This window comes from Cebus imitator, unplaced genomic scaffold (genome assembly GCF_001604975.1).
Source record: "Cebus imitator isolate Cc_AM_T3 unplaced genomic scaffold, Cebus_imitator-1.0 Scaffold7, whole genome shotgun sequence".
NCBI classification, from domain to species: Eukaryota; Metazoa; Chordata; class Mammalia; order Primates; family Cebidae; genus Cebus; species Cebus imitator.
The window spans coordinates 3,376,332-3,400,858 of NW_016107322.1; the positions used below are offsets into that span (position 1 = coordinate 3,376,332).

A 24,527-nucleotide genomic window follows, 5' to 3' on the forward strand; every position below is an offset into this window, starting at 1 on the left:
TTTTTTTGATTGGCTTCCCTTTGTGAGTAACCCAACCTTTCTCTCTGGCTGTAACAACAGTTTCTAAACTGTGGACTATAGACCTGTGAGCATCTGAAAACTTTCAAAGGATCTACAAGGTCAAAATACTCTAAGATGTTTCTTGTCTTTTTCACTGTGTTAATATTTGCAGCAATGGTGCAAAAGTAATGATGAATAAAAATGCCTATGCCTTAACATGAATCAAAGCAGTTGCACTAAATTATACGAGTAGTCATTATACTATTCCTAATTACAAATGCTTAATAAGAAAAAGCAGAAAGAAAATCTGCCATTTTTCTTGGAAAGGGCCTAGAAGCAGCAGCAATCAATTATTAATTTTATTTAATCTCAACTTTGAGCACACATCTTTGAAAATAACGTGTCACAAAATGAGAAGTATGCATAAAGCATGTGCTGCAGACCAAAATACCACTGTTGCATTGAGAAAAAGGATCTGCATATAACTTTTTAGTTATCAGCTAGATTAGCTGCTTGTGCAGGAAAGAGTTAATACCTATGGCAGATCTGACTGCCTTTCCTTAGAAAGACCTGCTTGTGATGCTGGCCCTTAGATGACACCTGGGAACGTGAATTTAGAGTATGTTCCCACTATTCCCCAAATCTTTGTGTAAATAATGTGATTCATGCTGTACTCCTGATTTTACTCTGGGCATCTGGAATTTTGATACATGCTAGGCAGAAGTTGCCTACATAACCAGCTCCTAATGAAAACCTTGGGTGTTGAGGCTGAATGAGCTTTTCTGGTAGACAACACCTCCCTCATGACACAACTCATTGCTGGAGGACTTCAGCACATCCTGAAAGCTTGTGCCTGGTGTCCTCCAGATTTTGCTTTTTGAGCCTTTCCCCTTGGCTGACTTTTTTTTGTTTCCTTTTTCTGTAATGTATCTTAGCATTGAATATGACTATATGCTAATTTCTGTAAATCACAAACTTAGGGGTAGTCTTAGGGACCCCTGACACTTTACTGTTTTTATAAAATATCTTTTCCTGGGAAGAATGACTGACAAACTATTATAATTTAAATATGACTATTCTGAAGAACACTTTCTCAAAAATTAATCCAGTGATACTATAACTTTGAGGTAAACAATTTAAAGTATTTTTTGCTAATAATAAGATTTGAGATTTCAAGTGAAAAAAATTGGAAAATTAGTATTCACCACCAAGAGCTTGACATCTCTCATACTTAAATTTTTCTGATCATATTGTTATTGAACTTAATAAAAATGAACCTGATTTTGATATGGCTTAATATAACATATCAATATTTGGGAGATCTCCACAACTCAGGGAACCAGTATTTTCTAAATACCCATGTATAATGTAGCAAATTCATAAGTAGGTTAGAGTCAAAGCACAGATGTAACAGATGCTAATGTAAGAGGGTAAAAGTTTGTTGATCTGGTTTCTAATTCTACACTGCAAATAAATATTAGCAAACTACCACTTACTGAGTTTTGATGTTATAGCAAAGATGAATATCAAAAGTTATCTGAAAAAAAAATTTAAAAAGAAAAGCAATTTTCAAACTGTATACTTGTGTGAAGCCATACATGGTATCCTAAGTGGAACACAGAAGCATATATTAAGAATCCATTTTTCTTATACACGTAAGCAAAAATTTAAAAAGTAATACCTCTCTTCTCACTCATGCTTTGTCTTTAAACATATAGTTATTTTATTAAAATATGCTACTATGTTTATGTGTAATGAAATTTTAATATCTACTTTAAGATAAATTAATATAAATATACATTTCTTAATCTTTCTAATGCAGCACATATCAGTGGGTACAATCTATATTTTAAAAAGCTCTTTGAGGTCTTTCATTGCTTATAAGAGTATAATGAGGCCTCGACCAAAAGAAAATGAGAATTATTGGTAAGGAACACTAAAAATATTGGTGTCTGGGAGGAAAGTTAAGGGATTATTACAACGTTCCCAATGGTGACAAAGAGGAATTTAAATTATGGAATTGTAATAAGCTAGGAAAGAAAAACTGATTTAGAACATTTCATAGTTAAAAATAACCAACCTAGATAACTGAATAAATGTCTGGGTTGAAGAAAAGGGAAAAGTTGAATCAGGCCAAGTTTGTGAGTCTGTGTGGTGAAATGGATTTCATCAGTATTATTATGTAACAAAAAAGAGACATGTTTAAGGTCAAAACAAGGAGTTATTAATGGATAACAGAATGTATGGAGTCACTGTACATTCTTTCTAAATACTTTTTATTACAGAACTTGAAAACTTTGTCATTGTTCTCTATTTCAAAGATTGATGTTTTATTAAAGCCATCAGTCATCAACTTTTATAATTATATTAGGTAAATTATAATTGCAAGGGTAAGCAGGAAGTTTGAACAAAATGGTTATGTATGATTATATTACTTATTACTCTGGAGCTTAGACTCCCAATCCAGTCAATCATTAAAGTTAGTTCCCTTCTGGTAAATATTAGTGGCTTATGTATTTTTGTAGATGTTTTTAGAAATAACTGGTGATACATCATCACTGAAACACTGTTGATTATGATTAATTAACACTGGTAGCTTAAGGTAATTCTAACCACAGGAATTATTTTTCTATTTATGGAAACAAGGCTTTCTCAAAGCCTAGTTTTATTTTTTAAGTCCAAAAGGTTGAACATTATTTGTGCAAAATATTGCATCAATAAAAATGAACATATCTGAGTAATTTTTGGAGTGACAGGGTCAGAAATAATCTCTTTGAAGAAACATCAGAGATGGAGGAATTTGCAGAGGGCTGCTTCACCAGCTGGAGACCTCTGCTGCTGGTGATGCCCTTGCCCAGGCCTCCCATTCATTCAGGAACAGAAGGGAGGATTACAGTGTTATAGCCCATTCATACCTGTGGGTCCCGAGTTCTTGTCCTGCATCCAAGAAGAATGAGTTTAAGTGGATAACTGAAGGATGAGCAAGGCAAAGAGTTTTATTGAGCAACAGAACAGCTTTCAGTAGAGAGAGGACCTTAAGTGACAGCTCCCTCGCTGAAGACAAATGGTCCTCCACCTGAAGGCGGGTAGTCCCCTAAGTGTGGCTGAGTCCAAGGTTTTTATGGGTTCAGAATGGGAGAGTGCATGCTGATTGGTTTGTGAGTATGCAAAAATGGCTTTAAAACTTTACCACTCAAAAATGAGCATGACAATGTAGAAAACCAAGTAGGGAAGGGTCGGTATATGTAAGAAAGATGAAGGGTGGGGATCAATTGGAGGATAGTGCATCAAATGGGAAGAGACGTTCTCAATCCAGTCAGTGGATTTTTCCTAGACTTGTAGCTTGATTTTCAGGCTTTAAACTGTGTTTGGCTTGAAGATTAGGTTTCACTGGGGGCCTGTCCCTATTTGCCTAGAAATTTGCCTGCCACCTGCCACTATCATCACATCATAGGATTTCTTAAAGTTCACATGCCTTGCAATTATATATGAATCTATAGAAGAGTTTTAAGAAAGTTGTTTTTGTTAACATATGGTGTGTTATAACTTCAAGTACCTTAGAAAGTGCTTGTACATATTTTGTCTATATGCCCACCAATCTTTTCATCTTGGTTGATGTATAAAATTAAAAGTATTGAGAGGGAGTAGATTGCTAGAAATATGAAAGATCAATACATTAAAATATGCTGTTTTAATATACACTTTACGAAATGCCATTAGCATTTCTAGAATTATCCAATAACTTGTCATTTTAAATATTGTATGTTTGGAATGATAATTAAAAACTAATATAGTAAGCAATTAAAAATGTTTTTTCCCCATGATTTAGTGGATCATGTAACATTATTAAGATTATTATTGCAATTTAAAGTAAACAAACCTTAAAACAATTGCTGACTGTGTGTGTACACTGGTACATACATGCATAGTAATGTCCCCTTTTCCGTATATGGTCCAAGACCTCAAGTGGGTGCCTGAAACTAAGGATACAACTGAACCCTACATATACTATGCACTCACTTATTTTTCCTTCTTCACAGTTTCAGGGATAGAAGATTTGTTCTTACCATAGGCACTAGCAACCTCTGCGTACAACTATTTTCTTTCCTTATTAAGAACTTTCACCTTTTCACTTAAAGAAAGCACTTTAGGGCTTCTCTTTGACATATCTGGATGCTAGCATCACTGCTCCTGTGTTTGGGGCCATTATTAAGTAAAATAAGGCCTGCTTGAACATGAGCCCTGTCATATCAGTAGATCTGATCATCAAGATGGCTACAAAAAGACTAATGGGTAGGTACCATAAACAGTGTGAACATGGTGGGCATAGGGATGGCTCACAACATTTTATTTCCTTTTCTTTTAAAAGCTTTTTTTAAATTATTAAACTTTAAGTTCTGGGGTACATGTGCAGAGTGTGCAGGTTTGTTACATAGGTATACACATGCCATGGTGGTTTGCTGCAGCCCTTCCACCTTCATCTACATTAGGTATTTCTCCTAATGTTAGCCCTCCCCAATCAACATTTTAAATAAATGCTAGTGTAAAACATAAAAAAAAAAATCAAACTCCATGTAAAAATCAAGGTCTATAAAATTAGGGAAGTGGTGAATTTTCTCATTAGAAATAAAATTCTAATATTATAAATATTACCAATGAGTAAGCAAATGCCAGAACCCTAGAATTACTTATTCTCTAATAATTGAGAAAACATAAAATTATATTCTTGACACAAAGACCTTGTGTTTAATCAGAAGTGTACTTCAGCTGCTATGGCAATACTTGTCAACTTTACTCTGAGAAAATTAAATAATTTAAGGAGTCATTAGTGAGTATAAACGGACATTCAACTTTTGCAAATTACTTAAGATTCTTAGATGCCAACTGACCTAAACCTAACTCCAACTAATTTAGGGGGAAAAATAAAGAAAAATTCCTCAGATAATTCAATGAAAATGTAAAAACCAAAATACAGATGGCAGAGATGAAATGATTTTTTGAACAAGGGGACCAGGGACAAAAATGCAATCAGAACTCTCTTGGTACTATTTTATGTTTCTTTCAATATGCTGGCTTTACAGCCTTTCACTTTAAAACCGTTTTCTCTAAATCGCAGGAAATATAAGCAGTCAGCATGTCAATGTTCTTATGACTTACAACTTTCGTCACCATAAAGAAATTGTTTTCTTCTAAGGTAGTATTTGAAAAATCTCAGGCAAGAACTCTGACTCAGGCAATTTGCCCGGTGCTCACTTTCAAATTAATCAAGTGTGCTATGATATTCTCTCATTAGCCTTGGTTGGGTCATGGACTAAGGGACACATTTACTTACATTTCAAGGAGCTTTTCCCAGGGGCAGTAGCGTTGGGGGTCCATTAATTTGAATTAGAGGCCATTGCAGAGAAGAGGAGGAAAAATGTTTCCCTCAAAGTCATTAGAATAGATATTTACTGTGTCTATCGTTTTCTAATGTTTCAGAGAATTGGGTAAAATTATGTTGACACAGGTTGTCACACACCGAATATTTGTCTGGGTTTATTGTGACCTTCTCTTTCAAAGTTCCTATCATCTTAAAATAATACCTTAATAGTTCTTTGAAACTCCAATATATAACTTATGTGCATTCCATGAACTGGTTTGCTCAGTGTTCAAATAAAACCCACAATATCTTCCTTTACTTTTTAAGTTCCCTTTGATGATATGTCCCCTTTCTGACAATATCCAAAGCAGTAGTTATGGCATCATTTTCTGCCAAAAGCCTCCTGTCTGCCAGAATGAATGTAGCTGCTGAAGTCTTTTAACAGTATTGCCAAAACTTCCCACAGTCTGTGTAGAGTTTGCAATATCTGTCCCATCATGTCGCATCTACCACCTCAGGCAAAGCTGCTTCATACCAAAGCTGTTAATGCTCATCAGTCTCAATATCTAATGATGGAGAGGTGAGAATTATTCTTATTGGTGGAGCACTAGAAGAACTTTATGTTTGACCTTAGCAGATAGAGAAAGAGGGCATGGGAAATTAAGCAAGTACCAGAAAAGGCAAACTGCAAACCAGTGGAGTCAGTGGACTAATTAGTTAGTCTTTATGAGACGAGAACAGACCACTTTAACCTTTATCCTAAAATAAAAGGGAAAGAAAGCCCTTCTCATTAAAGAAAATGTAACATTGCACTTGGAAAGGACTAAGGTTACAGAATGGAACTTGATATCCCAGAGTGAAGTCCCTATGATTGTGGCACTTGTCTGGGTGAACAGGGGCATCACCTTGGGTTAGCACTGTCATTTACTCATTAAAATCAGGTGACATGGAGTGCCTAAATACACAAAGTTCTTAATGATCGGTCTCCACTCAGTGATAAATTAGAAGAAGGAAGAAGGAAGAAAAAGAGAAACAGGAAGATGAAGAAGAATAAGAAGGAGTAGGAGAAGGAGAAAGAAGAAGAAAGAAGAAGAAGAAGAAGGAAGAAGAAGAAGAGGAAGAAGAAGAAGAAGAAGAAGAAGAAGAAGAAGAAGAAGAAGAAGAAGAAGAAGTAGTAGTAGTGGAGGGAGAAGAAGAAGAAGAGGAGGAGGAGGAGGAGGAGGGAGAATAAGAAGAAGAGGAGGAGGAGGAGGAGGAATCGTCAAAGGCCACACAGCCGGCAGCTGGCAGAACACATAGATCACTGACATGTAAGAAAAAGCAACAGCCCAAAAGAGTAGGACCAGGATAATTAAACAAAGAACTAACCCAGGAGATATCAGGAAAGTAATGCATTTAGAGAACAGAAGAAAGCTTAAATAATAAAAGCATAATTGCTGGCCAGTGGCTCATGCCTGTAATCCTAGCACTTTGGGTGCCCAAGGTGGGTGGATTGCCTGAGTTCAGTAGTTATAGTTCAGCCTGGGTAACATGGTGAAACCCTATCTCTACTAATTACAAAAAATTACTGGGCGTGGTGGTGCCAGCCTGTCCAGGAGGCTGAGGCAGAAGAATTGCTTGAACCTGGGAGGCAGAGATTGCAGTGAGCTAAGATCATGCCACTGAACTTCAGCCTGGGCAACAAAGTGAGACTCTGTCTCAAACAAACAAACAAAAACATAATTGCTGAGGGCAAAAGCTTAATGAAGCAGTGGGACACAGGAAATCCAAAATGTAGGACAATCACTGAAAGCTGATAAATGAGTGAAATTTTGAGAAAAGAATATCATTGCAAGGAATTTAACATAAATTTCTCTTTATAAGACAATTGAGAAAAAAATGCAAGACAATAAATAAAGATGAGTTACTAAATTGTTCCTGACTTCAAGAAGAGATTAGTTTTCAAATTATAAGGTCTCACAGAGTACCAGCAGGTGAAAAATGACTTCATTCCTAGAAATATCACTGTGAAAATTTGAAATAAAGATAAACATAATAGTACTGTATTTATGGATATAATAATTTCTATTATGATACAAATCATAAAGAAGAATCTGATTAACATCATAATTCTTATCTGAAAATGAGATATTAGAAGAAAATTGTTACTGACTTATAAGTTACATGGTAAAGTAATTTTTATCTTATACTTTTATATGCACTGAAAGTATTAAAGAGTAAATTTAATATAACACATTTTCTGAAATGAAAAATTTAAGAAATCCATAGATTCAACAAAATCCCAATCAAAATATAAGCAGTTTTTTAATACACATTTACAAGCTAAGTCTAAACTTTGTATAAAAATGCAAAGTTGAAGAACATACAGTGCATGATATCAAGGCTTACTACAAATCTACAGTAATCAAAGAAATCTGGTATTGGCTTAAAGATAGAAATAGCTCAATTGCACAGAATAGTGTCCAGAAGTAGATTTAACACATATATGGTTAATTACTTTTTTTTTAAATGATGCTGATTGAATTGTAAAATGATACAACCACTTAGAAGGTAGGAAAGTTGGCCGGGCACGGTGGCTCAAGCCTGTAATCCCAGCACTTTGGGAGGCCGAGGCGGGTGGATCACGAGGTCAAGAGATCGAGACCATCCTGGTCAACATGGTGAAACCCCGTCTCTACTAAAAATACAAAAAATTAGCTGGGCATGGTCGTGCGTGCCTGTAATCCCAGCTCCTCAGGAGGCTGAGGCAGGAGAATTGCCTGAACCCAGGAGGCGGAGGTTGCGGTGAGCCGAGATCGCGCCATTGCACTCCAGCCTGGGTAACGTGAGTGAAACTCCGTCTCAAAAAAAAAAAAAAAAAAAAAAAGGTAGGAAAGTTTTGTTTTATTTTAAGAAATTAAATATAAAGCTATTGTATGACCCAGCAACTTCACCCCTACATATTCTCCAAAAAGTAATGAAAGTTTGTATCCACAGAAGAATTTTAACATGAATGCTTATTGCAGTTTCACTTATAATAATCAAAAACTGGAAATATGTAAAATATAAAACCACAAGAGAATGGATAAATAAAGGAGCTATATCTATGTAACAGAGTAATACTTAGCAAGAAAAAAAGAAGAAAACAACAGAGTAATTAGGTTATTTGAAAGAAGGTAGATTTTAACAGTACATAATGTATAATTTTATTTATACAGAATTCTTGAAAATATACACAAATTCATAATGACAGAAAGCACAGCAATTGCTGGGGAGAGCAATTAACCAATCCCCGGATGCAGGGAGTGGAGGGGACGTGAGGGGCAGGGTGGTATTACAAACAGAAGGGACACAAGGAAACTTTGGGGGATAAGGGATACGATCATTATCATGGCTGTAGTGATTATTTCATAGCTTTATACAAATGCTAAAGCTCAGCAAAATTTATACTTTAAATATGTGAGATTTTTAAAAGCTTGGCTTTTAAAAAGCATAAGAGCTTTTTAAAAGCTTTTTAAAAACCTGACAATTCAAAGTACAGTGAGGATATGGAGGAAGCAGAGCTCTCTGATGACTGGTAGGAAGGTAAAATGATATGGAAAACTGTTAGGCTCTCTATAAACTTAAGCATACATCTACCCTATGCAAAAAAATATAATATTTATCTCCCATGCACTTTGTCATAAAAAAAATTAATTGGATATATATTCCATGAAAACAAAAAGTAATGACAAAGCATAGAAGAAATAGAGTCCAAATGACTATTTGACTTAATCCTAGGTTGAACAAGAGAAATGCTGAAATATAGCAGCAGGACTAAAAAATAATTAGGCCTTGTGAAGAAAAGATGTAAGAAAAATTGGAATCACTTTACAAATAATATGTTTAAGAAAGTGGATCATCTTAATAAAGAGGAATCATATTAACTATGCCAATAAAAGAAAAAAGAAAACAAATTCTTGGGAAAACAAAAATTTGTTTAAGAAATGACAAATATAGCCGGGCACAGCCTGCAATCCCAGCACTTTGGGAGGCTGAGGTGGGTGGATCACGAGGTCAAGAGATCAAGACCATCTTGGCCAACATGGTGAAATGCTGTCTCTACTAAAAATACAAAAGTTAGCTGGGCGTGGTGGCACACGCCTGTAGTCCCAGCTACTCAGGAGGCGGAGACAGACGAATTGATTGAACTCAGGAGGCGGAGGTTGCAGTGAGCCAAGATCGTGCCACTGCACACCAGCCTGGCGATGGAGCGAGATTCTGTCTCAAAAAAGAAAAAAGAAAAGAAAAGAAAAGAAAGAAATGACAAATATAAAGCAAACTAACTGAGATATTTTGTAACTGCTGATATATAGACTGAGAGCGTAGAAAGTACATTCAGGACTCTATGACTTCAGAAAGGAATTGCATTTCCATAATCCTAATAAGTTAAATGTTGATTTTTGTTTTATTCTCAAATACTGTCTCACAAAGCACAAAGATTTAAAATTAACACAGAAAATAGGTATTAATTACTTTCAGTGTAGAATAATGGCATAAATAATGGAAAATGGATGGCAGTTGTAGAAATAACATGAGAATAGTAGCCAAGGTTTGCTCATCTAACAAAACAAAAATTTGTAATGTTGTGCAGAAAATAAAAAATATGTATATTTATATATAACCTGGAGAAAAGAAATGGAGAAAAGGTATACTTTAATTGGATTCAGTTTCTTATACTTCCCAACAGGCATGTAGAATATATTATTCAAAGAAAATAGACAAAAAAACTAAATCTGAAGCAATTATATTAAAGATACTGTGATAACAAAAAGCTGAACTGCTGAATTTGCTAGGAGCAGGAGCAGAGAATCGCTTTAGTATGAGTGTGTCTCTCAGTGTGTAGATTTTTTTTTTTTACAGAGAGTGTTTGATTTATGCACATTTCTATATTGTAAAATATAATTTAAAATGTTATGATATAATTTACCATCAATGGGTTTTAGCATTAAATAAACATGGCAGCAAGATAATGCAACTGCCCCATTACCTTAGCAGGTGTGCATGAACTTGCTTGAACTCCGGATGAGCAAAATCCAGGTTTATCCAAGAGCCTTTATTACACACACCTGGGAAAAGAGAGATGGACTTTCTTTGTAAGCCTTCTAATTTCTTTGCATGCCTTGAACATTGGTACTGCTGATAAAACTGTCACTTTGTTCAACTATTTGGTACCATTTATTAGCTCTTTATTTTACGCCAACATATTCCCATTTATATTCTTTATATTTCATTTCATCCCCAAAGCAAAGCTCTACATACTTCCAGTGCAGAAATCAAGGCCAATATTTATTATTTCTCTAACAAGTAGTGTATTTCCTTGCAAATAAAAGACAATAGCCATCTATGGAATGTGATGGTGAAATCCAGAGAACTAGGAAAAAATGCAGTTACAGGATCATTTATATTTTCTGGCTTGTTATTATTGAAGGAATGAAGCATAATTTTCATAGGAAAGAACTAGGAAGCTTTCAGCATTCCTGCAATCTATTCTTGATTCATTTAAATTCTTCACTAAGAAAAAAATAAAAATAGACAGTAAGAATACAATGAAGAGAGGGAAGGAAGAGGAGAGAATTTTAAGAGAGGAGGTGAAGTGGGAAGAGAGCAGCTAAGGCACAAGAAAGCAGGAGTGAACAGTGTCAAGAGATTTGGAGAAATGGGTTATATCAGTACCCACTCAACACCGATCTCTCCCTCTGGAAGCATTGTTATGACATACTTAACCACACGGAAGGGTTATATCATCCTCCAGACTTGATTTTTGCTTTATTCCTACATGCCTTATTTAACCACATTATAACTTGTTTAATGGCAATTTTCAGAATTGTAGGACAGAAATATCGTGCAAAATTCTGTGAGATAGTAGTACCACAACAAGGCCAACAGGAACCTTCACTCTAGAGACAGGAGTGGTTTGAAATACCACAAGGAAATCAAGGATCACAGGAAAGTCAACAGTGGGCTTCAGAGTCAGTGAGGGAGAGGTGCAGTCATGAATAAAAGCAACTTTGGAGCCTTTTTTTTTTCTTTCATCTCCTCCCCTCCAATTTCTGACAATGGAAACATATATATATATATATATGGCCATTCATGCTGCCTGTGGAGCTCTAATGACTGCTCTGCTTAGGCGTCCCAGTGAGCTGGAGGTAGAAAATAATGACTGTCGGGCAGAAGATGTCATCCAGAAGGTCAAAGAGTGCAGCTTGCAAGGATTCTGCATAGGAGCGAAATGCCATCCAGTCTAGCTGCTGAGGTGCATTTAATCTGGCACCAAAGTAATTTGTCTCTAAGCAGCTTCTGCTGAAGTAAAGAAGTGCACATTACAGTACTCATGACTGAGATAGGTTCAAAGTGTCACTGATCAAATTGCAGCTACAAACTTCCCATGAATTCCCAGCTCTTGAAATCGAAACTACAGATTATGAATGGCAGGTTCATTCTATTTGTTTTGCTTTAACAAAATCACAAACAACCATAAAAAATGTTAATGTATTATCTTCCAGGTTCATACATCATGTTATTAAAATGGCAACGTTTACAATACTTAAAATTCTTCAAAGTGAATTAGATGAATTCTTCATCTAAGTGAAGACATGCACAATGAACAAATCAGAATGGGTGGGTTATACACACTGATTGCCTTATGGATTTTGGTATTCTTTTTTATTAACTATATCTAATAGAAATCTATGTCTTAATTTGTTTTCTGTTTCTATAACTGAATACTCAAGGCTGAGGAACTTAAAAAGAAAAAAATATATACATTTCATACAGTTCTAGATGCTGGGAAGTCCAAGATCGAGGGACCGTATCTGATGAGAACCTTCTTGCTAATGGTGACTCTGCAGAGTCCCTTGGTGGTGCAGGGCATTACATGGCAAGAACAGCTCACAAGAGATGGCCAAGGTTGCTTACCTGTTTTCATGATGACTAACCTACCCCATGAATACCCAGTAACCCATGAATAAATTAACCCATTTATGACAGCAGGGCCCTCAAGGCCCATTGCCACCTAAACATTCCATCTCTCAACATCGCTGCACTGCGGGCCAATTTATAACACATGAACTTTGGGGAACAAATTCAAGGCATAACAAAATATAAAACAGGTTTCTTTGTTTAGTTGACTTCGATGAGAATTCACAAATCTACTGTCATGAAATATTGATCGTTAGCTTATGCGCATCTAATATCAGGTATTGATTTCCTTTTAAGATATGAGAACATTACTCTCTCAAGGGCAAAAATGAAAAGCCTCATCCACATATTATTTGTTGCCTTTGGTTACATAAAAAATGGCTCTCTTATCTACTCCTTAGCCTCTAGCTGCCATTTGCACATACAAATAATTCTTGTTTACATCTGTTACAGTTAGGGCAGTCAGTGGGCAAGCTTAAAAATGAAGAGTAAACAGATAAAAGAATTGGCTGCACTTGTGTCTATTTGAGTAGGAGTAATGCCCTTAATAGCCTCCTTTCTAAATAATGTTAGTAAAGTTGAAGAGAGAAAAATTGTGATTACCTAGTATTTTTTTTGAAAATTTTTGTATATATACTAGTTTTATTGATTTCAGGGATTGAAAAGCGCTACATGTCTCTTGTAAAATCAGAAACAAAATTATTTGGAAATGTATATAATAATAATACTAGGAATAGAAACAAAAGGTTACAATTTGTGACATTTATTAAGTGCACACATCCCTAAGTGTTTTATTAACATTTAATTCTATCAATGATCTACCAAGATACATACAAGTATTAGACCCATTCATAGATGAAAAACATGAGGCTTATAAAACCTAAGAATAAATAACTTGCCAAAGACACCTCTGCTGTGACTCCTGAGCCAGACTATTTAATTCTGCAGTTAACTTCCCTTAGCAGTGATCTTAAGTCTATTACAATATTGCTACAGAGATGACACCTGTAGCCCTTTGTTAAGCCCTTATATATTATTTCATCTTTTATAATTTACATATTGTCATAAATTAACATATTAACAAAGGAAATAGACATGTGCTTTGTCAATCTAGACAAAATATTGTGGCAATATCGCAAATCGATATATTACTATTTCAATACATCAAGCCAAAGCCTGCCATTTCAATGAGCATATAAAAATTCCAATAATGTATGAATACCTAATAATTCATTTAAATTAAGTCCCATAGATGAGTATTTAGGCTGTTTTTGATTTTTTGCCTTTTATATGTGATGCTTTATTTATTTAAAAAGACTACATGCATGTATACATTTGTGTACTTGTGGTTTAATTATTAATTGATAAGCCACACAACTTTTCCCAGGTTGCAATACTAGCATCCATTTTCATTTGAATATTTCAAAATGTGGTACATTCTTTGTTCTATAACTAATATTTTCCATGAATAACTACTATATGATGATTTCTTCATATACTGGCAAATGAGAAATAGGAGCTTACACGATTTGTTTCCTACAAGAAAATGATGGGGCCTCATGACCTGCTATCTTTCTGGCTTTGACTTTGAGTGGTCGATTGAATCTATTTCTTGCCCTGGTGACTGCTGAGGTTCAGTAGCTGCCTGTCCTCATTTGGGGATATGGCTAATTGCCTAAAATTTCACTGTTTAGAGTGGACAAAGAACCTTCCCTTTCAGTGTTGTCTGTACCTCCAAGTCTCCTGATAATGATATGTGGGAACTTCCAGATCCTAGATTTGGCTGAATTATACCTGCTGCTCCAGGCTATTGTTTTGAATCACCTGTTCTCTGATGCAATTTTATTTCTTCTGGGCTATATTTTTCGAGTAATGTGATCTATTCCTAGGGAATTTGGTTACCAATTCTGATTGCTTTGTTTCTTCTTGCAAATATAGCAGTTTCTAACACACCTATACCTTTCAGTTTTTACTTACTGCTGTGCTAGAGTAGGACACAGTTGTGTATCTCCCCTTTTTTCTTCTTCTCTCGTGTCCTTGTAACTTATCCTAAGCAGAAAGGGGAAGACTGTGCAATTCTTTCTATGTGCCTGAAGCAGCTGTATACCATTTTCTATATTCTTTTTATGTTATGGCTTATAGTAAAATTTTACAATTCTGTCTTGCAGAACTTTTTCTTGATGGGAGCTAAAAAATTTTATTAAAACATACTACTTTTCTGCCTTAAAAAAAGCCTGGCTTTAAGGATTATTGTTGTCGATGATGACACAGACCCAAAGGGGGAAAAAAAAACCTTAATGTGTATGTTAAAGATTGACTAAACCCTCGTTTCTTTTTGCATTCTTACTGCAATAATCCCCAGCTACCCTGAAGCAAGTAAATTAGTCTAGAGGAATAGAGAAAGGAAAGAGTGAGAAAATATACACTAATACAGAGCAAATTTGGAAGCACATTTTAGATTGTCTAAACATGCTGTCTTTACACACACATGAATTTCTCAACATTGACTTTATAACAGTGAATGAAATAAGCACGTTCAATATTCTTAGGGAGATTTTAATCTATTAGAAAGCACTGAGAAGATTTTTTTAATCCACTCAAAAACACATGATTGAAATTTTTATAAGTGCCAGAGGGAGAAGTGAGGCACACCATAAGAATGAACAAAAGGGCTATCTTCCTTAAAGAATGACACCTAGACTGAAAGTCAAAGAGTCAATAACAATTGCAAAGGCTTTAGGGAGAGTGAGAAATTGGGGGGCATAAACAATAGCATGCTTCAGGATGGAGCATGACCGTTGGAAGAGATGAGGGGACGAGAGCAGAGATAATGCATAGAAGAGGAAATAGACTCCCAGTTAACTCTGAAGCAAGAGGTGGGACTTTTCTAGAAAAATCAATGTGGGGCCAGTTAAAACAATCATGTGGAGCACAGGGATCGTGTGTGCAGACATCTTCTAGATTATTTGGTGACTGCCAGGGAGTGGTCATAGTTGGGAACAGATAGAAGAGGGCCATGGAAAACCCTGTTGCAGTCATTGGCTCTGCTTGACGTTCTCTACTACAAAGAGATTCATTTGAAGATATCAGGTAATAAAGTTGTAGTGACACTGCAAAGGTTCCCTTGTCTCCCTTGCAGGGTGTGTAGTGGGGGTATGGTTCATTTCTTTGATGCCCTGCTGCTCAAACCCCTATGAGGAGCAGGTGGATGGGCAGGCTGTGGGGCTCTGACCCCACGGCAGTGTCTAGGGGTAAATATTTACAGCTCCTGAAACCCCAGCGGGCATGTGTTACAGGGTGCTCTTTTAGTTTAGCCATTCATAGATGGCTTGTGTTGGCTCAATTAGACTCCCTTGCTTATCACAAGGACAAAGGGATTTCTGTATCCTGGGGTTTCTTACCTTGGTGTACAGGAAGAATCAGATCACACATGGGCTTGGAAAATGAGTGCAAGTTTTACTGAGTGGAAGTAGCTCTCAGCAGATGGGGGAGCCAGAAGGGAGGTGATCTTCCCAAGAAGTCCTGCCGCCCAGTGGTCTGGACTCTTCCTCCAACCGCCCGGCCAAACTCCGTGTCATTCCCCAGGTTGATGGCCTGCCGCCTGCCAGCTCTATCAGCGTGCTCTTACACCAGCATGCTCCCCTCAACATCCAGCCACTCGGGTCTTCTTCTGCTGAGATATTCTTCTCGACATCCAGTTTCTTGTGTCTCTGCCTCCTAGGGTCTCAGGGTTTTTATAGGCACAGGACAAGGGCATGACAGACCAGAGTGGTTTGGGGAATGTAACATTTGGGGGTCAAAGCAGGGGTGCCTGTCCTCACCTAGGTCGCTGGGCAGAGACCCAGGGTAGAGCTCCCATCAGGGACCTGCCCTTCTCCTGCCAGCACTCCTCTGCCCGCCTCCCGTATCAGTATGGCCAGAGTGTATTAGAAAAATACTTCTAACTATAGTTTAGGCTATTGCTTGACTGTTTGTCACCTCAAAACCTATGTCAAAATTTAATTGCCATTGTAACATTATTAGGAAATTAGATACTTAAAATGTGATTAAATCACAAGAGTTCTATCCTCCAAGGTCAGACTGCTGCCATTATAAAGGACAAATTTTGCCCTCCCTTTGCCCTTCTACCTTCTTCCATAGTATGTCACCACAAGAAGACCCCGGCTAGATGCCTGAACCTTGATCTTGTACTTTCAAGATTGCCTCCAGAACTGTGAGCCAATACATTCCTGTTTGTTATGAATTGCCCAGTCTGCAGTATTCTGTTACAGCACCATGAAATGAATTGAGAGAGAAAATGAATACTGGACAGCAGGTGTCACTATAAGAAATACCTGAATACTTGGAAGTGGTTTTGGAACAGGAAGTTGGTTGAGGCTGGAAGAATTTGGAAGAGCAAGCTACAAAAACCTGAACTGCTATTATAAAACTAGTGAGGGCTCAGAAGAAAACGTTCCATTGTAGGGAAAGTCTGGTACTTCTTAGAGATTATGTAAGTTGTCATAATTAGAATGTTGTTAGAAATATGGACAGTAAAGGCCACTCTGAAGCCTCAGTTGGAAGAGATGAATTAGGTATTGTAAACTAGAGAAAAGGCCATCCTTGATAATAAGGTGAGAAAGAACCTTGTTAAATAGTGTCTATGCCCACAGGCTTTATGAAAGGCAGAATTTAAGAGTGATGAACTAGGATATCTGGCAGAAGACATGTCTCAGCAGCAAAGCATTCAAGATGCTGTGTGGCTTCTTTTAACATCACACAGTAAAACGTGAAAAGGGAGAAATGATTGAAAATCATACTTGACAATTAAAATGGGAACAGAATTTAGGGATTCAGAGAATTCTCAACCTGGCCATTTGGTGGAAAATGAAAAAGCATTTTTCAGGGCAGGAAAATGAGTGTGGTGAAGGGACCATTTGATAAGAAAATTAATATTAAAAAAACAAAGCCAGAGAATATGCATCAAAGCAATGGGAGAATTACAGCTAAGGTACTCTCAAGACTATTTGTGTCACCCCTCCCATGGCAGACCCAGAGTGCCAAGGCCTGAGGAAACGAAATATAACAAAAGACAGGCCTGGGGTGCCCTCAGGACAATAGTGGATACACAGAGCTGCCTCAAGTGTTTCTTCCCTTCATTCTGTGTGTTCTGATGCAACACTTCTCAGCTGCCCAAGATATGACTCCAGCAGACTCAGGTGTGGCTATAACTGCTGCTCTAGAAAGTTCAAGCTATAAACTATGGCAGTTTGCACAGGGTACTAATCCTCCAGGTGCAAAAAAAAAAAAAAATGCAAACATTGTGGAAGCATGGCTTTCTCTACCTAGATTTCGAAGGATACTGTGGGCGCTATGGAGGTTCAGGGAGAGATTGATGTCAGCGGCAGAGCTGCTATGGAGTCCCCACTAGGGCTGCACCTATTGCAGCCATGGGAGCAAGGCCACCTCTAGGACCTGGAACTGTAGAGCTACCATTATGCAACATCAACCTGGAAGAGATGCAGATGTAAGACTCTTCCTGCGGGAGCTGCTGTGTGAGCTCATACCTGCTATCCACAGGGGCAGCACTGCCTGGGTCTTTAGGAAAACCAGCCCCACCCCAGTGTGTCTCTAAAGCAGGATATAGTCAAAAAGATTATTCTCAATATTTAGGGTTTAGTATTGTTTACTTTGTTGGGTTTTGCACTTGCTAGGGACCTGTTTTTCCTTTCTTCTTTCTTATTTCTCCTGTTTGGAATGGAAATGTCTATTTATGCCTGTTTTACCACTGTGTTTTGGAAGCACATCACTTGATTAATTTCACAGACTCACAGCTGAAAAGAAATTTGTCTCAGGATGAATCAACTCTTAGGTCTCAGCCATATCTAATTTAGATGAGAGTCTGAACATTGAAATTTTGAGTTGATACTGGAACACTTGGGGCTATAGAATTGGAATGAATGTATTTTTTTATCTAAGAAGATCATTAGTTTTGGGAGCCAGAGCAGAGTGCTATGGTTAGAATGTTTGTCCCATCCAAAACTTATGTTAAAATTTAATTGCTATCATAACAGTATTACAAGGTGGGAGCCTTGAGTGATGATTAGGTCATGAGGGTTCCACCCACCCTCATGGATAGGGTTGGTGTCATTATAAAAAAGCAAGTTTGGCCCTCTCTTTGCCTTTCCGTCTTCCATCATGAGATGATACAGCAAGAAAACCTCACAAGATGCCTGCCTCTGGACGTAGGACTTCCCAGGCTCCAGAGCTGTCAGCCTATACATTTCTGTTACAAATTACCCAGTCACAGGTATTCTGTTAAAGCAGCACAAAATCAACTAAGACAGTATGAAGTAAATGTAATGTGAGAGGGAATTTATAGTGAAGTTAAGGAAATTAGGTGAAAAAAATTTTAATAATCTTCACAAGACATAAGGGGAATTTAAATTGAGGCAGTGGTGAAAGGAAAAATGAGAAAGACAAATATAATCTAAAAATGCTTGGGATTTTACATAGGCTGGATTTCATTACTGCTTTGGAAAAAATGGTTGAAATAAAAAATAATTTAGAATAATACATTTCGGCCTGGAGTGCCTGAGTGGATGACAAATGTTAAATACACTAAGTTCTTCTTCAAAGGTTTAGCTTGTTTAAGTTTCCTTGTTCCCTGCTTTCAAGGACAGACTTCTTTATTCTCTGTGTCTCCCTCCCCTGGTCTCAGTAAACAACTTTCCCACCAGTCCTTATCTATACAGCCCACCATTACCCCTCTTGCTGTAATGACGCTTCCTATGAAAACTACCCTTCCCACCAATGTAACTCACACACCTGTGCTCTTCAATTTAGCCAGTTGGGTTTAATTTAGATTGTACAGTCCAGCTTCAGCCAATGAAGACAAGACTCAGCAGTAGTGACAAATTGCATTAGGAATAAAAGCCTCTGCTCTCCTTTGTTCAGGGTGCTCACATGGTGATTAGGCCAGTGAGCAGCACCCTTCTGCAGAAGTAAATTTGCCTTGCTGAGAAATCCTTTGTTTGAGTGTTCATTTTCTTTGCAACTCCAAGCTTTTATTTCCAACAACATATTGTATTTTTCTAGAGACAGTCTTGCTCTGTCACCTAGGCTGGAGTGCAGTGGTGGGATTATGGCTCACTGCAGCCTTGAACTTCTGGGCTCAAGCAATCCTCCCACCTCAGCTTCCAGAACAGCTAGGACTACAGGCATGTGCCACCATATCCAGCTAATTTTTTTAAAATTTTTGTAGAAATGGGATCTCACTGCATTGCTCATGCTGAACTCAAACTTCTGGACTTAAGCGATCTTCCTTCCTGGGCCTCCCACAGTGCTGAGATTATAGGCTTGAGCCACTAAGACTGCTGATGACATTTCTAATTTGAGAGTGGATATACAAGAAGAGTCGCAGGTTTTAAGAGAGAGATGATGTTCAGGAGTTTACTTTTGGTAATTAACTTTTTCTGATAATTAAGTTTCCAACAGAATTATTATTTCCAATATTTAGATTGTCATTTCACAATTAATATAACCAGGGCAACTTTGTTATCTTAACAAAAGAAACTCGCTTCTAAAGTACTGACATTTTGAAAGAGTACCCTTTTAGAATTTTCTTTCAAAAATATCAGTGAATGAATTTGTATATTACTTCCCTCCTACTGTTATAATAGACTTCAACTTTGATATGCAAGATCTTTAGCATTTTTTATTTCCTCTGCAAGAAAACCTATGTGAGGCAGATTAACATTTTTTACAAATGTATTCATTTGGGTTCTAAATTTGTATCAGTTTCAGCATAATGATGTCCATAGTAAGATATGGTTTTCTGGGAGTTACTATGAAATTGCACAAAGCTGAAATATAGCAGTCTCAGAAAAACAAAGAGCCTGCATATAATTACATTTAAGTTTGCATATTTTATTTAATTATTTTAATAAGTTGTCTTGACTTATTTCTAAGAACTACAGTCTTACACATTCTGTGGTCAAATACCCACACACACACACACACACAAACGGATAATAAAATAAGAAAACTAGAGCTATATATCTTAAATGATACGGAATGTTTCATTTATTGAGCAGTGAGAAAAAAATGTAATGATACTTTGTTAGTCTGAAAATTATAAACGATATTGAAGCTAGGATGTAAGATTGCTAATGCTAAAAATATCATCTATTTTATTCTGAGTAATAGTTGGCGTTTAACTCTCTTTATTTTCAAGCCCTTTCCTCTTCTTGCACGCCTATCATATGGGTTGAATCTTCCTTATTTGAAATGTTTGGAGCCAGAAGTGTTTTGAATTTGGGAAGATTTACATATATATAATGAGATATCTTAAGAATGAAACCCAAGTCTAACACAAAATTCATTTATATTTCATATACACTGATACATATATCCTAAAGGTAATTTTATATAATAGCTTAAATTACTTTGTGCAAATGAAGTTTCCACTGCTTGTTTACTGTGCCTGGTTATATGAGGTTAGGGATAGAATTTTCCACCTGTGGTATCATGTTGGTGCTCAGGAATTTTCAGAATTTGGAGCATTTCAAATTATGAATAACCAGATTAGTGATGTTCAACCTGTAGCTAATATCAATTCAGTTTTCTCTGTTCTTATTCACTGTTTACCCTCCTTTATCTTTCTTTGAGTAATTAATGGAAAAAGTTAAACATAAACAAGGTAACATGTCAAAATGGATACTAAAAATGAATTATTAAACCATCATTTGAAAGAGATGGATCATGGAAAGTGTAAAGAAAACTTTGTGAAGAAATTATATTTAAAAACAGAAAACATAGCAAACAACAGACTCTAAAGTAATTCCAAAACAGAAAAAAAAATGCTGAGTAAAATACTTTTAAAATAATTTTTAAAGGTATGGATGACCTAGTAAGACAGAAAAATCATCAGGCCAGCAAAAGACAAAGGACTCCAGAGAGATAGGTAGTTACTGGTGCCAGAGGCTGCCCTGAGGGTGTGAGCATTACCCAGTGATTGGATGCTTTGTTTCAGTGGCCTTGTGGGGACAGAAACAGAGCCCCAGGCCCTTGCATCAAGCCAAGGCCCTTGACTGCTAAAACTTCAGGGTAAATAAGCCCTTCATACAAAGAGAATTGGCAGAGAAACTTGTCTGTTTTAGCTATTGTTCTCCGATGGAAAGAGAGGAAAAAAAATTCCTCCTTAGAACTCTCCGAAGAAGACACTTTTAGAAACACCCTGGTCCACACAGAACTCAATTGCATTCCCACTTGTTCTGATAACCCAAAAGCTAATTAATTTTCAGCAATCAGCAATTTCAAGCATCATTATCCAAGTAAAGAATATTTTCAAAAAGCACATATCTGTGAAAGGAAAATAAATCTTGGGACCCCAAAATCACTAAGCTGAAGGGAAAACTTAGAACTGCGGAAGACTGCTTAGGGCAAACCTGCCTCCCATTCTATCCAAAGTCATCCCTTTGCTCACTGAGATAAATATATATCTGATTGCTTCTTTTGGAAAGACTAATCAAAAGCTCGAAAGAATGCAATTATTTGTCCCTTATCCACCTATGACCTGGAAGACCCCTCCCCAATTCAAGTTGTCTGACATTTCAGGCCTGAACCAATGTACATCTTGCATATATTGATTGATGTCTTATGTCTCCCTAAAATGTATAAACCAGGTGTGTCCCAACCACTTTGAGCACCTGTTATCAGAAGTCATGAGGCCATGTCACTGGCACACACCCTTAACTTTGGCAAAGTAAACTTCCCAAATTGACTTAGACCTGTTTCAGATATTTGCGGTTCACATTTCAATTAATTAGTGAATTGTGATATGTTGGTAGCATGCCATTAAGATAGTAAATATTTTCAGGGAAGATGCCCAACATCACATTGATTTAATATGTCTAATACCATATATCTTCTAATATGATGTAATAGGAAGTGTTACAGGATTCTTGGGATGTCATTTTGACAGTCAGAAACCTCTGTGGCCAGTGGCATCTTTGTCCAGGTTTTGCTTGGGCCCACTGGGCTCACTTGGCCTGGCAGGCTGCACTCAGCTCACATTACTGGCCTGGATCCTATGCCTCCAAGGATGAGCACAGCGGTGAGGGTGTGGGAGCAAGCGAGCATGAGGTCTGGACACTGCACACAGCCAAGCATGCTAGCTGCAGTGGCATGGGCATCAGCTCCCTGAAAGGCTTTGGCTGGACTAGGCATAGGGCAAGGAGCTTCCACGGCTGGCACTGGGGAATGCAGTGGCATCCGAAAATTTGGAGATGCCTGGAAGCTTGGAAATGTCTTGGAGCCCCAAAGAGTGTATCACAGCCCTGGCTCAGGGAGCTCCTAAGTCTGGGCTCCTCAAAGGGCCACAGCTCTTCTCACCTTCTTGTCACCTGCAACATGGTGACCAAGGGGCATATTTCAGCCCTATTTGCCATTCGGCAGGTCCTGCGTTCTTGTCCTGTGCCCAGGAAGAATGAGGCACATGGACAAGAGGAGGGTGAGCAAGGTGAAAAGGAGATCTATTGAGTGATAGAACAGCTCAGAGGAGACCCACAGTAGGTAGTTTTTCTCTGTAGCTGGGGTGTCCTGATGAGTGTTCAACTCTCATCAGAAAGGAGATGGGCAGCTTCTCTCAGCAGTTGGTCGTCCTCTCTCTTTTTGAGTCTGGCTGAGTCCGGGGGTTTTTGTAGGCTTCAGAGGAGAGGAAGTATATGCTGGTGGGTTCATGAGTGGCCATAGGTGGGCTCAGAAAAAGTACTATAAGTTCTCACTCTGGTCCACAGGGCTGGCAGCCCAATCCCTAGGCTTCATGCCTTCTCAGCTTGAAGATGGGGCTTCACCCAGGACCCACCCATTTCCACTCAGGAGCTTGTGTGCCTCCTCCTGCAGTTCATGGCACCCAGGCTGGTCATGCAGGGGATCACTGAGCTGCCTTCAGCCCCTACCCAACCTCCCTCCTGTGCTTGTCGGCCCCCAAAGACAGGAGTTTTCCGTGTTTCTAAATAATGAATATATTAAAGTTGTCACAACTAAGAAATCATTGTGAAAGAAAAATAAAATCTGAGGACCCCAAAGTCACCACATCAAAGGTAAAAGTTAAGCTATGAGACTGATTCATTGGAAAAAAACTGAGTTCCTTTGTTCAACAGAGAGCTGCAATTACACATACTTATGTTATCTTATGTAAAATGTAAATCTACTGAGTGCTAGATGAATGCATAATTGAATTTTTCCCCATTTTTCTTTTAACATGTGAAATTACATGTTATTCTTTCTTAAAATAATAATTATTAGAATTAGTCCCCAGACTAAATTTTAGAAAATAATAATTCCTCAGACCAATTTTAAGAAAAACATCAGAGAAATTTAAATTGAGAAACGTAAATTGTGGATTCAGTGAGTGTTAACCAAAGCCTCTCAAGAAGGTATTTGCTTACCTCACTACCTACCCTGCTCTCCTATTTTCCTCCCTCTTTCTCCTCCTGCTGCTGTTTCCTGTTTTAATACTGAACTCCTTAAAACCCTTTTTGGAAAAAGTGCATCCCAGAGATCCTACTGAAACTTTTGTCTCTTTTTCCCTGGGCATAGCCTCAATCTTGGAAAACTAAACCTCTAAATTGATTGACACCTGTCTCAGGCACTTTTAGGTTGACACCATCATTAGTACATTACCATTAATTAGACTCTTTTCTTTGATATCACAAGTTTCTTTCTTTGATTTCCCAAGTTTTTCCAGTAATGTTCTTTTGCTATCCCAGAAAATGAAATGTAATGTGAAAATAAAATGAAATGTGGCATTCTTTTGCTATCCCAGGATGCCACATTTCATTTTACCATAATGCTCTCTTACCCTGATCTGATCTGTGAGAGTTTCTTAGTCTTTTTTTAAAATTATTATACTTTAAGTTCTGGGGTACATATGCAAAACATGCAGGTTTGTTACATAGTTATACATGAAACGTGGTGGTTTGCTGCATCCATCTCTTTGTGATCTACATTAGATATGTCTCCTAATGCTATCCCTCCCCTTGCCCTGACCCCCAAACAGGCCCCAGTGTGTGATGTTCCAGTCCCTGCGTCCATGTGTTCTCATTTGTCCAACTCCCACGTATGAGTGAGAACATGTGGTGTTTGGTTTTCTGTTATTGTGCTATTTAGCTGAGAATGATGGTTTCCAGCTTCATCCATGTCCCTGCAAAGGACGTGAACCCATCCTTCTTTATGGCTGCATAGT

At 37.5% G+C, this 24,527-nt stretch overlaps 1 pseudogene; it reads left to right on the top strand.

Annotated features, from left to right (window-relative positions):
- The first annotated feature begins 5,856 nt into the window (after window positions 1–5,856).
- Window positions 5,857–24,527, top strand: part of LOC108311754 — a 97,184-nt pseudogene continuing 78,513 nt past the window's right edge.